The following is a 17,847-nucleotide window of genomic DNA, read 5'->3' on the forward strand; positions in this document are numbered from 1 at the left end:
CCACAAACATTCATTGCCAAAGAAGCTGGCTGTTCACAGAGTGCTGTATCCAAGCATGTTAACAGAAAGTTGAGTGGAAAGAAAAAGTGTGGAAGAAAAAGATGCACAACCAACCGAGAGAACCGCAGCCTTATGATTGTCAAGCAAAATTGATTCAAGAATTTGGTTGAACTTCACAAGGAATGGACTGAGGCTGGGGTCAAGGCATCAAGAGCCACCACACACAGACATGTCAAGGAATTTGGCTACAGTTGTCGTATTCCTCTTGTTAAGCCACTCCTGAACCACAGACAACGTCAGAGGCGTCTTACCTGGGCTAAGGAGAAGAAGAACTGGACTGTTGCTCAGTGTTCCAAAGTCCTCTTTTCAGATGAGAGCAGTTTTGTATTTCATTTGGAAACCAAGGTCCTAGAGTCTGGAGGAAGGGTGGAGAAGCTCATAGCCCAAATTGCTTGAAGTCCAGTGTTAAGTTTCCACAGTCTGTGATGATTTGGGGTGCAATGTCATCTGCTGGTGTTGGTCCATTATGTTTTTTGAAAACCAAAGTCACTGCACCCGTTTACCAAGAAATTTTGGAGCACTTCATGCTTCCTTCCGCTGACCAGCTTTTTAAAGATGCTGATTTCATTTTCCAGCAGGATTTGGCACCTGCCCACACTGCCAAAAGCACCAAAAGTTGGTTAAATGACCATGGTGTTGGTGTGCTTGACTGGCCAGCAAACTCACCAGACCTGAACTCCATAGAGAATCTATGGGGTATTGTCAAGAGGAAAATGAGAAACAAGAGACCAAAAAATGCAGATGAGCTGAAGGCCACTGTCAAAGAAACCTGGGCTTCCATACCACCTCAGCAGTGCCACAAACTGATCACCTCCATGCCACGCCGAATTGAGGCAGTAATTAAAGCAAAAGGAGCCCCTACCAAGTATTGAGTACATATACAGTAAATGAACATACTTTCCAGAAGGCCAACAATTCACTAAAAATGTTTTTTTTATTGGTCTTATGATGTATTCTAATTTTTTGAGATAGTGAATTGGTGGGTTTTTGTTAAATGTGAGCCAAAATCATCACAGTTAAAAGAACCGAAGACTTAAACTACTTCAGTCTGTGTGCGCTGAATTTATTTAATACACGAGTTTCACAATTTGAGTTGAATTACTGAAATAAATGAACTTTTCCACGACATTCTAATTTATTGAGATGCACCTGTAATATTCAAATTTTAAAGTCAGCTGATTTATTTACATTGACATTGTTTCCTTAGTCCACAATAGGGTGCATTAAATACATAAACCATACAGCACCATTACTATATTACTGCAAATAACATTCCTGTGTGTTAAAAAAAAGAGCATTCCATTTTCAACTAATGTGCATAAAATAAATAAATAAAAAGTTTTAGCTGGTCCATATCTTCAAATGTTAAGTCAAAAGAAAAATGTGGGGTGGGACGCTTCAATAGACAGTTCACATAGTGTTACACTTACTGACGCCACAGTATGCTACCCCCAAATCAAACTTCATAATATCAGTGAAATACCACATTGTTTTTTTTATTCATTACAGTGTATGTGGGGTAGCAATATTCCCAGATAGCAGTGGTATTCGGCTGAACTCTGTGGTGAAGTGGCTCAGACTATAAGCCCAGGCAAGAGGCTGTTCAAACAGATGGAACACAACAGACTGGAACCAAACGTGAGGATCTCGAGACAGACACACATTTCCAAGTTGAACTCCTTTCATGACAAGGTGTTTGAAAACTCATTGCTTAATCTGAGAAACGCTTATTAAGAGAGCAAGACGTACCTCCGCCAACTGTAAGGTGCTGTTCACACCGAACGCTTTTGCATCCATTAATTTGTTTTGTAAACGCATCAATTTGTTTTGCTTTGTTTTTGTTTAGTCAGCGTCTCATGCAAGAGCACTGTTTTTTTAGATGCTGTGTCTAATTAAAAAGAAATTTAAAAAGCATCTTGAGACACCTGCTTTCTGTTAAACTGTTTTTGTTGCGCTGTGTCTAGCCTTTTTAGTGCAAGAATGTGATCGATCTGAAGTCATCGTCAGTGCTTGGCACAAATCCAAAATTCAAATACACAGTTTTAGCATTCGAATGTGCATTTTTTTCTTAAATTCGACAAATATTCGAAATTCGAATTTTAATTTGACAGCCCTAGAGCTGTCTACACTGGAAGTTGACAAACTTTTGCTTTACGTTTTTATTTTTGAGTCACTCCAAACACTTTATTTTCCCCTTCTGTCTGAAAGATTTTTATTGTGACTGTCTATGTGACTTGATTGCTATAAAATTTTGTTTGTTAGGGCATTACTTTAAAGCCAACTCATGATTTTCTGGTGGGGGTAGAGGGTTTAAGGGGTGTGGTCAAGGGTTCTGTGTTTACCCCAACAAACAGAGTTTCAAATCAATACAATACACACATTATATTTTAGCTAGCCTCCTATCCAACACTTTTTTTAAGAAAGGATATGTCAGTGAACAAGTTTGGTTACTCATATTATTATATGCATATTTATTAATGCAATACAAATGACTGATACACGCCCAAGTCTTTCTAAATAAGTCAATTCACTGTCGGCCATCTTTGGAATGATGCAGGGAGGCCATTTCCAGTTATTACAGTGCAGCTCCTATGTACTTGAAAGAGGGAACACCGAAATCTCAAAAATGGTTGGTCAAGATTACGATCAAAGAGCATATTTTAAATAGGCAGTAAAAATCTGTCAAAACTAGTATCATACTGTGGAGCCGAGGAGGGCGGGGCCGGGTTGGAATGAGACACACCCGGTCCCCAATCAGCCTGATGGGGCGCGCGAGGGATAAAGGCGGCCGGGGACGACAGTTCGAGAGAGAGAGAGAATTACAGACAGCTGTGCTGTGTTTTTGGTTGTGTGTGTGTTTTTTTGGTTAATAAATTATTATTTAAGTTGTCAAGCCAGTTCTCGCCTCCTCCTTTCCTCGAAACCCCCTTACACATACATTGTGCTTCTTTACCTCATTTTATGCTAAAAAATTCAATTTTCCTGGATTGTATAGCTAATACGAAAGCGCGTTCTCAAGTTGATTGACAAGCGATGTCTGTATCTAAAAGTTGATTGTCTCTTTTACCTGTAAGGCAGGACTTCATGTCCAATTTCTCCCATTCATTTTAATAGAAGTGGCCCGTCTCTGCTAAACAGTCCCTGTATACTCTCACCGAGCACTTTATTAGGAACACAATGGTCCTAATAAAGTGCCGACGTGGTCTTCTGCTGTTGTAGCCCATCCACCTCAATGTTCAACATGTTGTGCACTCTTAGATGCTATTGTGTATTACTGGTGGCGTGGACGGATGCAGCAGCTACTCCGGGTCCCAAAGACGGTGTTTTTATGTCGTTTTAGTCTTGTCCCTGTGTCTTTAAACATGTTTTATTTAGCGAAAGAACATCAAGAAACCACATTGCAACATATCTACGATCGCCAGTGCCTTCTGGAAATCGGTAGAGCATGTAAACATCACCCTTCGCCGGTGACTACAGAGAAGCTATGGAGCCTTTTACTGCTGAGTTTACTGCGGAGGCCAGACCCTGAGACCGTGGCCTCGCCTACTGATGCTGCTTGTACAAGGAGGCATCGCAAGCGGTGTGAGAGGGGACAGAAACGCGGCAAGCGCAGAGGCATCCAAGAAAGGCTAACCCCACCAGATCGGCTCTTTTCCGACACACCTGCTCTCCAATGTATGGTCACTGAACAATAAACTGGACTTTATTGGACTCCGATGGACTACACAGTGTGAGATGGGGGATTGCTGTGTGTTTGTTTTTACCGAAATGTGGCTAAACAACAACATCCCGGACTCTGCCATTCAGCTGCATGGGCTAACCTGCTACCGAGCAGACAGAGACACAACAGTGTCTGGTAAGACTTGCAGAGGTAGCTTGTGTGTGTATATTAACAAAGAATGGTGTAACAATGCTGTGGTATTCTCCAAACACTATTAATCGCTGATGGAGTTTATTTTTGTGATGTGTCGACCCTTCTATCTGCCGAGGGAGTTCACAGTCATTGTTATTGTGGCTGTGTATATCCCCCCGTTTGCCAATGCCAGGGATGCTCTTTGCGAACTTTACAGCTTTATCAGCGAGCAACAAACAAGCAATCAACCCCAATGGGTTTTTCATTGTATCTGGCGACTTCAATCACGCAAACTTAAAGACAGTTTTTCCAAAGTTCTACCAACATGTGAACTCTGCAACAAGGGGGAACAACACATTGGACCTGGTTTACTCAACTGGGAAAAATTCATACAAGGCTGTCACCCGCCCCCGTGGATCACAACACTGTAATGCTAATTCCAGCTTACAGACCACTTCTCAAACTCGCTAAACCAGTTCAAAATCAGATCACTGTATAGCCTGAGGATGCAACCTCAGCACTTCAGGACTGCTTCCAGGACACAGACTGGATCATGTTCAAGGAGGCAGCCACCTACGACAATCACACAGACCTGCAAGAATACACTGAAACAGTGACTGCTTACATCAGGAAGTGCATTGATGATATGATCACCACACGTGCCAACCAGAAGCCATGGCTGACAGCAGAGGTCTGTGGGCTGCTAAAGACCCGAAATTATGCATACAGATCGGGGGATAAAGCAGCCCTCAAAACAGCAAAAGCCAATCTGTCCCGTGACATCAAGAAGGCAAAACAGCTGTATGCACAAAAAATCAACAATAACTTCACTGACAGCAGAGACACATGGAGCTTGAGGCAAGCCATTCAGAACATCACTAACTACAAGCCCACTCCACAGGCTTGTGATGATGACACATCCCTCCAAGATGCACTAAACCACTTCTACGCATGGATTGAAGTGCAGAATGACACACCTGTGCGGAAAACACCAACATCTCCCAGCGACCAGATACTCTGCCTGTCTCCAGCAGAAATGAGGAGGATCTTATCCAGGATTAACTCATGCAAGGCTGCGGGTCCCGACAATATACCTGGCCGTGTACTGAGAGACTGTGCTGAACAGCTGACAGATGTCCTCACAGACATCTTTAATACCTTGCTGAGCCAGGCAGTCATCCCCACGTGTCTCAAGTCCACCACCATCATACCTGTACCAAAGAAGTCAATCGTGAGCTGCCTGAATGACTACCGTCCCATAGCACTAACCCAAATTATAATAAAGTGCTTTAAGAGGTTAGTCATGCATCACATCAAGACCAGCCTCCCTAACACACTCAACCCATTCCAGTTTGCATACCGTCCAAACCATTCTATGGATGATGCAATATCCTCCACCTAGCCCTGACATGTCAGAATGCTGTTCATCAACTTCAGCTCAGCATTCAACACAATAATCCCACAATAGCTCATCAATAAGCTGAACCTGCAACATCTCCCTCTGTAACTGGATCCTGGACATACTAACAGTAAGACCTCAGTTAGTCCGGGTCGGCAGCTATGCCTCCAGCACTACCACACTGAGCACAGGTGCCCCCCAAGGCTGTGTGCTCCGTCTGCTGCTCTTCACACTGCTGACACATGACTGTACTGCCAAGTCCAGCTCCAACCAACAAGAGAGTCAGCAGCATTAAATTCCTGGGGGTGCACATCACATATGACCTCACCTGGACCACCAACACCACATCAATTTCTAAGCGGGCCCAGCAGTGCCTCTACTTCCTGCACCAGCTGAAAAGAGCAAGTCTCCCTCCATCCATCCTCACCACATTCTACAGGGGCACCATTGAGAGTGTGTTGACCAGCTGCATCACCGTCTGGTATGGGAACTGCAGCTCCACAGACCGCAAGACCCTGCAGCAGACAGTGAATACAGCTTCAAAGATCATCAGTGTCCCTCTACCCTCCATCATGGACAATTTCCTTGCACAGTGCTCCAGCAAAGCCACCAGCATCGTGAAGGACCCCACTCATCCCTCCCACAGTCTCTTCCAGCATCTGCCGTCAGGAAGACGGTAATGGAGCATCCGAGCCAGCTCTGCCAGACTGCTCAAAAGTTTCTTCCCTCAGGCTGTGAGAGCCCTCAACACCCAAAATCCCCCTCCCCCACTCTGAATCCCTACCACCTGAATCGAGAACATTTCTCTACACACCCCCAGTCCCACCCCACTAGACACTTTAACCTCTTGCTGCTATCCAGGTTTCTATTGCCCTCTCTGTTATTGTGTTGTATACACTGTGTATATATGGCCATTAATGTCCTTTGCACTGTTTGCCCTTTTTGCACTGTCTGTATTGGTGCACTATATGTAGTTACATGTAAGTAAAATTGAAAGTATGTGCTTAGTTAAATTACTCTTTTATATAGGCTAGATATGTGTATGCCTATATATGTAGCACTGTGGTCCTGTGAGGCATGACATTTCATTCCTTTGTATGTCTCTACATATAGTGGAATGATAATAAAGCTCAACTTGAACTTGAACTTGAACTATTCTGCTCATTACAGTTGTATAGAGTGATTATCTGAGTTACTGTAGCCTTTCTGTCAGCTCGAAACAGTCTGGCCACTCTCCGTTGACTTCTCTCATCAACAAGGCATTTCCATCTGCAGAACTGCCGCTCACTGGATGTTTTTTGCACCATTTTGAGTTAACTCTAGATATTGTTGTGTGTAAAAATCCCAGTAGTTCAGCAGTTACAGAAATACTCAAATCAGCCTGTCTGGCACAAACAGTCATGCCACGGTTGTAATCACTGAGAATTGTTTTTCCCCATTCTGATGGTTGATGTGAACGTAATCTGAAGCTCCTGACCCGTATCTGGATGATTTTTTTTGCATTGTACTGCTGCAACACGATTGGCTGATTAAATAATCGCATGAATAAGTAGGTGTACAGGTGTTCCTAATAAAATGCTTGGTGAGTGTATGTCAATAACCTATAATACGCTTCCCTCGTCTTGTTCCAAAACCATCTTCCATGGTACACAAAAGTTATTTTCGTATTAAAATCATGGTTAGGTTTAGGTTTGGGTAAGGGGTTACACTTTATGGTTAGGTTTAGGTTTGGGTTAGGGGTTAAACTTCAGAAAAATCTTAATAACATTGTTCGTTGGTTTGTTTATTTCTCTCTATGGGAGTAAAAGTTGTATGTTTTTGTACAAACCAACTCATACAATTTATTACGATTTGTACCAATAATTACGACTTGTCATGAGACCGGGTAGTGAACCCCAAGATGAAAACCTGAAGGCTAATTTTATGATTTGTGAAATGTCTTTAGAAATGAAAACATTCTATGAGACCTGGATGAGTCTATGTAGACACGTAAATCATTATTTGTTGTGTGGGCAATGCATTTCCCTCCAAAACTGCATGCTACTTTACTTCTAAAGCAGTTCATAGGTTGCAAAGGACCCAGTAGATGCTGATAAAGAGAAAGAGGACCTTTGCATTCTGTAGATGGCAAAAAACAGAAGCTTTGTTCTTCCCAGAATTGAAGGTAGAGGGAAAGGGTCTCCATGAGGAAAGTGGAATCATCCATCACGCTACAAACAGGCTGAAAGTACATTTACACAGGGCTAATTAGCTGAATCAGTTTTTCGACAGAAAAACTCTGACTCTATGCCAATGGTGCTACCCTATCTTGGCTTAGCAGATGAGGAGAGAGTTGGGCAAGCTTCACACAGGCAAGGCTGTCAGGCCTGCTGGAATCTGCTCCAGGCTGTAGAAGATTTGCTCCAGTCAGCTCTATGGGTTTTTTCAGGCCTTCTTTCTCCCCCCATTAAAGTAAGACTTCCTGTGGTGTTCATCTTTGCAATTGAAGACTACACACATGTCACTCTTGCTTTACAAATCATTAATATCACTGATAGGTCTGAAGTAGCTCCACCCCGGTGACTGACCATTTGGACTCACTGCTTACTTTGCACAAATAGGTGCAGATGACAGATTCACATGCTTCACATACAAACACCACCAATAAACGAGTGCCATAATGCAGCACACAGATCCATATATGCCAGACTGATCACAACTTGAATTCGGCAACCAGAGGTCAAACGTTCTGCTGCTGAAATCAGTCTGTACTCACTGAAATTCAAAACACTGCTCCAAGGGGCTGAAGCTGTAAGGTGAGGTTAAATGTCCACAGTGTGGTGCCAAATAGCGAGTTGTATTTTTAGTTGTAAATGATGTAACAGTCACCAGGAATGTATATTGTATTAAACCCTACACCCTAACTCAAACCCTAACCCGAAAGGCCAAAGTATACTTCGGTTTTCCGTGTTGCTGATTGCTCCGCACACAGTATGCACAATGCAAATTTCATCATCAGCATAGTCTGCTTGCACTGACTGTGCGCATTTCAGAGTTTCTCGATCCCCGGACACCGTCCTCATCTATGCCCATTGTTGGCGCATGGGCTGGCCATTGACTGTACTAAAAGAGTAACAAAAAGCAGTTGTAGTGGACAGCGTCAAATGTGTTCATATTCGCTCGCGGTCAGAAAACTTTGAAACGAAAAGCATTCGGCCGGGCACGATCCAATATGACATGCAGAAAAATGCAGTATACCCAGGCCTTAAACCTTACCATCTGTGGAGTAAATGTGTGATTTAATAGTGAAAATCCAACCTCCGAATCACGCTCATAATTGTTAATGTGAACGCGATTACTTCCTGGTTGCACGAGGACGCCCATTGTGCAGAGGTACCTGGGTTTGTTCCTGGAAGGCAGCAGATACCCTCACCCCGCCCCCATCCCTAATCCTAACCATATGGAGCCTGTAAGGCCGAGTACCCTATCAGGAACAACCTGAGGCACTGTGGTTGGTCATCCGAGTATTATGTGACTTCTGTTTTATGAATACTGAGGATTTGGGCATACTACTCCACTGATTACTGCTTTTGGCATACTGAATAGTAGGGAAGTATGTGTACTTGGACGCAGGCAAGTGTCTTGGACTGAACACGATCACTTCATGGTTTCCAAGGGACCAGAACCCATGTCTCAGAGATTGTTCACACAATATGCTATCAGTAGCAAGGGTCATCATGCTTGAATTGATGCAGAAATGTCTGATGGGGGATGGCGTTTGTCAGTAATTCGGCAAAATGGGGTTAATTTCAGTGTACATGAACATTTGGATGCTGCATGTCGATTGCCCTGGTGATCACGATTGTCTATGCACCTCATAAGCGAGCACATCGATCCACTTCACAGGCATATTCCAAACTTTTGCCTTTGGAGACCAGTGATAGAAGAAACAAAAGATGATGGTATACAAGCAAGACAATTAAGGAGGGATAGAGAGGAATGTAGGGCTATAATTTAAACGAAAGAGAGAAGCTAAACATGTCATGTGCAGCGAGAGGGACTATCGAGACCTGTTTGTCTGAATTTGAAGGGTTGCAGTCTGCCATCTGGATGAGTAGATCCACATGATGGGCCTCTCACGCTGCCTCCGGGGCCACCAGGGGCCCCTCTAGGCTCTGCTGTGCACAGCTCGGAACAGCATTATGGGCCCTCCCAGCCTTCCAGCTAATTGCTGTCCCTGAATGATTTGTCAATGGTCAGCTGCTGGGTAAGCAGCTAATTAGCTCTGTCATTTATGGCTAAAAAGTCACAAAACTAGAGAACGGATGGCTTGAAGTTCTCGGAGGGACAAATGGACAGGCCTGTAGCTCACATACACTTCTTATTTTATCAGCCTCACCTAATTTGCCCTTTTTGATGTTCTTTAATCCTTCCTCCCATTTCCTGTTGCCTTTTTTTATGTAGTTTAACTATAGCATTGAATTACTCACCACACAGCTGTCAACAAATCCACCTCAACTAATAGATTAATCTCCAATGCTGCTATGTCCAGTACTGTTATGAAACATCGAGGTCTATTTCAGCTTTATTCGCATGAAGGAAATGCATTTAGGGACCGAGGTAATCCAGAACAGAAATGAAAGTGTGGTGAGAGAGAGATACATCACCAATAAATACAACCGCCTGGCTCTAAGATCTAATTAAGAAATGAAGCCTAACATATAATTTACCACCAAACAATGTGCAATCTCCCCTTCAACCTCTTAAATTGGTGTAAATTATGTCACCCTGATGGCTGACCAGGCCGACAGCAGGGGTTGATGTCTCGGTTATGAGTCCATTACTACAAACCATGTCTCCCTGTTGCCCTCTCTGTTTCTAAACCGTGTTTTGAAGATGAGAAACAGGAAATGGAAAAATAATTGAAAAATGAGAAAGAGCCTGCTGAAAAGACCGGCTTAGTGCAGAATGAATTTCAATTCTGGTTCAGACTGGTTTATGCTGGTTTGGTGCTGGTCCAGCTAGTTAAAGAAATAGTTCACCCAAAAATGAAAACTGATTCAGTGTTATTATGTATATTTAGCTTTGACTAAAGCAATTACTAATCACTTTGTGGAGGAGGATTGTGCTCAGTATGCGCCAATCCTTCTAATTATGAGCTGTAGTGGCAAACCAGTTTTAATGGAGCATTTCATGTTACATGGCTGCGATATTACTGATGTTTATCCAGACTCTGGCTGGTCTCAGAAGAAAACCATCTCTCAAATTCATTTTTAAAGGTACCTATCAAGGAAAAACAGCTTCTCTTCAAGTGCTGTTCCCGTCTTGCTTCTTCTTCATCACTAAAACCTCTCTAGGGTTGTAACATTAAAGAGCTGAAGGCATCACTCACTTTAAAAGCAAGCTGAGAGCGACTTTCTGCTAAAATAAAGTATATTAAATAAAAAATAGAATGTAAAAAATGTTGAGCAAGGAATCGTGAGGGCTGTCTGTTTGTTGGTCGGTTCAACGTCAAATATTTTGAGGGGAATTTACTTAGAAAGAATTGTGCCCACTCACTATCAGCATTGTTTTAGCACCCAATTCACTTAAGGAATTATGCAAAGCAGGTAACCGTGCTGAATGCAATTTGCATGCCGCAAATCCCCATCTTGCAGGCCGGTACTGAGTGCTATGTTGTAGAGGATGCAGCAGACTACCATTCCAGCTAACAAATTAATGTTCTTAAATGTTTTTCAAGAATTATATAGTGGTTGTGGGAACCATAAAAATGTTTTCTTAATGTGACGTAGAATGTTACATACATTTTAGCATAACATTCCTGAAAACGAGAATTTTCCTGAAAACCTAATTTGCCAAAATGTTTAAAGGGTGTATGAACAGTGCTGCACTAAGAAAATACAGTATCAGATACAGTAATAATGCTAATAATATCATAAGGATGTTCTATTAACGCAATTTAACAACATTTGTTTGGCTAACGTTCCTTTACACAACGTTGGCCAAAGCTGTTGGAACATTCCTTGTTGGGATGATCTGGAATACATGGCCCCGACGCAGTTGAGCACATTTGCGCACCCTTCAAAAACATATAAACGCCACTTATGTGTGTGATAAAGCGCTTTCTCTTAACAGCCTTTAGTCCCATAAATGGCTGCATTCGTGATATTTCAGAACAGCGTTTTTCTGCCTGGAATAAGCCGTTTTCCAATATGCATATAAACGTGGTCAAAATGCTGACAGAATGAAAGATATATATGGAATAAAAGATATAGAAGCCTAAGCAAAGTCAAATGATGTCCACACAGCAAATTAACAAGGGACTATGTCTCTAACCACAGGTAAAGAGCTGTAGTTCCAACCATACAACTTTGCGATGCTATTTGCGAATATTCATTGGAACTAAATTTTTGGGAAACACCAAATCGTTTAACTATGTTGCTAACGAAGGAACTTGCGACCATAGTTGGCTAACAATGCTTTTGGGAAACACACCCCTGTTTGTGCTGTTTGTGTACAGAATTCTGCTTAAAATGTACAGTTTTTCTGTGCAATGTTGAGCCAGGCATTAAAATTGCAGATTTTTGTAAAAAAAACAAAAACAATCTACAGAATAATAAGCCTAATTTATATATGAAGTAGGTGTGTTTGGTGTAAAAATAATCATAATTAGCCTACTTAATTTCAATAAGCAGGGTGCAGCGCTATACCAGTGCAGATAACACATGGTTAAAATGGATTGCGGGTGATTTATGTGAATTTAGTGAATAAGAGGCAGGGTGCAGCGCTGAAATACTGTGCACATCTGAAATACTTTAAAAAGTCTTTGTACTTTTGTACGGCCTTGTACTTTAAAAAGTAATTTATAAAACCAACTTGAGATCAGAAGTCCGGGTGGGTCTGAGGGAGGGTGGATACCAAATGTCCGAGAGACAATCCAAAACCTGACATTACGGCAGGGGAAATCAGGGTTCGGAGGCAGACTGGTGCAGCCCCAAATCACGGCACAGATATTTATGGGAATGCTAATGACAACAAGTCGCTTTTTAATGTCAGGTCTTAACCTGTGATTGCACACTGGGTTGACTGATTTGGACATCCTGACAGTTGTAATTATCCTAGTGTCTTCTGTCAGACAGGAAGAGGGCTGAATCTACCTCAAATAGGCTGGCATATGTTCTCTCTCTCATTCATATATTCACTCAATGCAACATTTTTGTGGTATCGTGAAGGACAAGAAAGCACACATCCTATTGGTTATGGCCTTCAAACAGCCACTAATGTGTGCTGTTGAGGTCAGGCCTTCAAACTGTAGCCTGGTCCATTATGTGTCCATCTACTCTATGTGCTCGGTCCAGCATTAATATGTCTTTGTGTGCAGTGTCTGCTAGGACAGTCTATTCTTGTTGAGAACTGTGTGCTAGAGTTGTGTGCACAGCATGCGGGGATGTACTGTATAGTGCCATTACTTATTGTACACAGAGACCATGTACACACACTGCAGCTAAATGTATTCTTCACTTTTCTTCTAAATGGTTATTTAATTAATTACGTTACAACATTTTCTTTTCTGTTATTTTTCGTTGATTTTATGTCAGAGTTTCAACTAAAATTTCTTCATTAGTAATTAAAGAGATAATTCACCCAAAAAATGAAAATTCTGTATTCATTAACTCACCCTCATGTTGTTCTAAACCCATATGACTTTATTTCTCCTGTGGAATACAAAAGAGACATTAGGCAGAATGTTAGTCTCGGTCACTATTCACTTTTATTGTATTGTTTTTCCATAATGTTCCAAAACATTTTGGGAACGTTAAAGGAAGAATCAGGATTCAATACAAGTTAAGCTCAATCAACAGCATTTGAGGCATAATGTTGATTACCACCAAAAAAAGAAAAAAGACATCCCTTCTTTTCTCTAAAAACCAAAACAAAAATCGAGGTTACAGTGAGGCACTTAAAATGGAAGTGAATGGAGCCAATTTTTGGAGGGTTTAAAGCAGAAATGTGAAGCTTATGATTTTATAAAAGCACTTTAACTTATCTTCTGTTAAAACTCATGTATTATTTGAGCAGTAAAGTTGTTTAAATTGTTGTTTTTACAGGCATTTTACGGATTTAGGGGTTGCAGCGTAACATCGTCGTGACAGCAAAGTTGTAAAATTGGAAATAACTTTACACAGAAAAGGTTAGTAAGTGATTATATCACAACAAAATCATGTTAACATGCATAATATTTATGTCTTGTGGCTATACTATTGGAATAGTGAGTATTTTAATGTTTACAGATTGGTCCCATTCACTTCCATTGTAAGTGCTTCACTGTATTGCAGATTTTTGTTTTGTTTTTGTAAAAAAAAAAAAAGAAAAAAAAGAAAAAGTATTTTTTTTTTTTTTTTTTTGTGGGAATCAATATTATGCCACAAATGCTGTTGATTGAGCCTAACTTGTATTGAACCAGGAATATTCCTTTAATCTACTGATATATATATAAAAAAATAAAACCTAAAAATAACATTCCTAGAATGTTCTCCAAACCTCCAAACGTTCTGTTGCTGAGGGAGAAAAAAAACGAACAAAAAAAAAATCCTTCCTGCCTAACCAGAAAAGAACATTAGGATGTTTGTTGTGGGAACACTCTGAAAACCAATTATCGTTTGTTGGGTCTGTCGACTGCGTTTTCTTTTAAAAGATGATAACACGTCCACTATCGCTAAAGTTAATATTTTTACATTTAAATGTGTGTTTCTCTCCCAAAACTTTTCATTGTGAACATGGACACATAGAGTAAATTCTTTACACTAATACACATCCCCTAGCAAGTGTCTAGACATACACACAATGCCAAGTTTTGCACATACATATGAATGCATGCCCACACACACACGTACACTCTTGGCTGTTGCATTGCAGTACTTCATCACATAATTTCAGCATCAGAACTGGAGTGGAAAGCAGTGGGCCATTGCTCCATACTGTTCTCTCAGCAAGACTTTATGGTTGAAAACAGCATGAAGGACCACAGACCGAGCTCTGCAGGAAAAGACAACATGCTAATCCATCATTACATTTGAGTTAGCTCACAAATAAGCACATTTGACACACGCGTTTGACAGAAGCTCAAAAGTCTGAATTCAATTTTAAAATCTGGATTCAAAATGTAATTTAAACCTGGACTTTTAAGATTTTGAAAAATATAAAGCAAAGCAATGTAAAGATGTCAAATGAATACGAAACATTTAAGATTCTGCACTGTTTTTAAGTTACTAATTAAATAAGCACATTTGTGGCTTTATCCATGTTAATAACTCTTATATGTGAAAGGTCAGACTTTCTTGCTTCCATTTCCATGCAAGATGTTCTTTAGAACATTCTCAAATCATACTATAACATACAGTGGATCATCAGGTTGCATAATCTTGCTGCCATTAAAGCAAAAGGGGGACATATTAAATAGAGGAGACCAAGGCTCGTTGCCAGCCACACAAGGAAGTTGTCACAAGGGCTTTATCTTAGCAACAATAACATTTGGTGTCAAAAGTCCTATCACACATATGTGTGTTTTCTCTAGCAGAGGGTTTGTATGTTGGTTTCAAACACCTAGTTCAAAACCCTCTTTAATAAGAATATATATATTTTTTTTTTTTTTTTTTTTTTTGCGAATTTTTTCCTCCAAAGTAAATTTTCACTATTTATAATTTTGTCATAGTTCTTGGGTAAATGAGCAAACATAATCAAACCAAACTGGCATAGATCAAAGCAAGGGTCAACTATATAACAGAATGAAGGCAGATTTTTTTCATAAGGCTTAAATGTTCTTATAGGACAAAGCTGAAAAGCCTTTTAATAGATAGTTTAATGCACGCATAGACTTAAAGAGAGGCATAGATTTTGTTTTGGTGGTTGTGATGGTGGATGTTTTGGTCGCAAGTTCATTATGACAATTTGCCTCATACAGGTGCATCTCAATAAATTAGAATGTTGTGGAAAAGTTCATTTATTTCAGTAATTCAACTCAAATTGTGAAACTCGTGTATTAAATAAATTCAATGCACACAGACTGAAGTAGTTTAAGTCTTTGGTTCTTTTAATTGTGATGATTTTGGCTCACATTTAACAAAAACCCACCAATTCACTATCTCAAAAAATTAGAATATGGTGACATGCCAATCAGCTAATCAACTCAAAACACCTGCAAAGGTTTCCTGAGCCTTCAAAATGGTCTCTCAGTTTAGTTCACTAGGTTACACAATCATGGGGAAGACTGCTGATCTGACAGTTATCCAGAAGACAATCATTGACACCCTTCACAAGGAGGGTAAGCCACAAACATTCATTGCCAAAGAAGCTGGCTGTTCACAGAGTGCTGTATCCTAGCATGTTAACAGAAAGTTAAGTGGAAGGAAATAGTGTGGAAGAAAAAGATGCACAACCAACCGAGAGAACCGCAGCCTTATGAGGATTGTCAAGCAAAATCGATTCAAGAATTTGGGTGAACTTCACAAGGAATGGACTGAGGCTGGGGTCAAGGCATCAAGAGCCACCACACACAGACGTGTCAAGGAATTTGGCTACAGTTGTCGTATTCCTCTTGTTAAGCCACTCCTGAACCACAGACAACGTCAGAGGCGTCTTACCTGGGCTAAGGAGAAGAAGAACTGGACTGTTGCCCAGTGGTCCAAATTCCTCTTTTTAGATGAGAGCAAGTTTTGTATTTCATTTGGAAACCAAGGTCCTAGAGTCTGGAGGAAGGGTGGAGAAGCTCATAGCCCAAGTTGCTTGAAGTCCAGTGTTAAGTTTCCACAGTCTGTGATGATTTGGGGTGCAATGTCATCTGCTGGTGTTGGTCCATTGTGTTTTTTGAAAACCAAAGTCACTGCACCCATTTACCAAGAACTTTTGGAGTACTTCATGCTTCCTTCTGCTGACCAGCTTTTTAAAGATGCTGATTTCATTTTCCAGCAGGATTTGGCACCTGCCCACACTGCCAAAAGCACCAAAAGTTGGTTAAATGACCATGGTGTTGGTGTGCTTGACTGGCCAGCAAACTCACCAGACTTGAACCCCATAGAGAATCTATGGGGTATTGTCAAGAGGAAAATGAGAAACAAGAGACCAAAAAATGCAGATGAGCTGATGGCCACTGTCAAAGAAACCTGGGCTTCCATACCACCTCAGCAGTGCCACAAACTGATCACCTCCATGCCACGCCGAATTGAGGCAGTAATTAAATCAAAAGGAGCCCCTACCAAGTAGTGAGTACATATACAGTAAATGAACATACTTTCCAGAAGGCCAACAATTCACTAAAAATGTTTTTTTTTTATTGGTCTTATGATGTATTCTAATTTTCTGAGATAGTGAATTGGTGGGTTTTTGTTAAATGTGAGCCACAATCATCACAATTAAAAGAACCAAAGACTTAAACTACTTCAGTCTGTGTGCATTGAATTTATTTAATACACGAGTTTCACAATTTGAGTTGAATTACTGAAATAAATGAACTTTTCCATGACATTCAAATTTATTGAGATGCACCTGTACATTTTTATCCAAATATCAAGGCTGCGTAGTGTTTGCTCATCACTTGAAACACTTTGAAATCTTTTCTTTTAATATGCATGGCTGTCATTACCGTGAGCCGCTTTCCGCTGCCAGAAGTTTTACCCAATTACTGCAAAGTGCCTCTGCCTCTCTCTCCAATCAGAGTGGCTGATAACAAACATGCCATCACACTGACATAGAGGCAGTTCATATGAGACAGAACAGCTGCCAGTTTTTTTTCTTACAACTCTTTCCCTGTTCTCATTCAAATATTTATACTTGCTCTTTATTGCATTATAATGAATGTAACGTCTCTCCTTCCTGTGATGATTTGTCCTGCAGTTTGTGTATTTAGTGATAAAAAAACAGACCTTTCAACAACTGTCAGTCTGTAGCTTGGAGTATTTACGGAACAAGATGAAATAGTTGTTTAATCAGACGTATTACAGATTCATAACTTTTGAAATACATGCAAGCATGTTTTTATGTGGGTGTTTGTGCAATAAGGATGAAACATTTCTCATTAAATACAGCAGTTATGTTTTACGTGCAGAGATGAAAGTAAACAAGGTGTTATTCATTCTCGTTAAAGCTTTTCCTGTGATTATTTTGCATTCACCTGTATGCTTGAATGAGATATCTGGCAACTGCGTTTACGTGAAAAAAGTTAACTTTCATTCGTTTATGTTATTAAGCCATTTTGTTATGCTTTTTGTCTGTTTAAGCCCAGGTACAGAGAGGAAGAGGTGCTTTTTACCGATAAGCAACTATTTCATTCTCAGGAAATGTGCCATTTGTGTCTGAAAATGTTGAAAAGTAACCTTCAAGAAATCATATTTTCACACTTTAGGCAAAAAGTACCTGGGCCGTAATTAACATAGACTTTGGGGGACCACTAAAAGGGAATGCACACCCAAATATTAATTAGTGATAAACAATATGGGTTTTTCATTTTTGTATTTTTAAATTATTACTCCCAATACTAAATATCACGGTGCCGGTGAGTTTG

The 17,847-nt window shown here is 40.6% G+C and overlaps 1 protein-coding gene across 4 annotated transcripts in view; it reads left to right on the forward strand.

Moving 5' to 3' along the window:
- LOC127431819 (RNA-binding Raly-like protein) overlaps positions 1-17,847 on the forward strand; it is a 195,985-nt gene that overhangs the window by 73,057 nt on the left and 105,081 nt on the right. Inside the window, exon 2 of one of the 4 annotated variants that reach the window (XM_051682390.1) lies at positions 13,400-13,482. The exons of the other annotated variants lie outside the window; for them this stretch is intronic. The gene's annotated coding sequence lies outside the window, so the exon portion shown is untranslated. The remainder of the gene's footprint in view (positions 1-13,399; positions 13,483-17,847) is intronic. 4 annotated transcript variants of the gene reach the window in all.

The sequence above is a fragment of the Myxocyprinus asiaticus genome, chromosome 41, assembly GCF_019703515.2.
Source record: "Myxocyprinus asiaticus isolate MX2 ecotype Aquarium Trade chromosome 41, UBuf_Myxa_2, whole genome shotgun sequence".
Lineage (NCBI taxonomy): Eukaryota > Metazoa > Chordata > Actinopteri > Cypriniformes > Catostomidae > Myxocyprinus > Myxocyprinus asiaticus.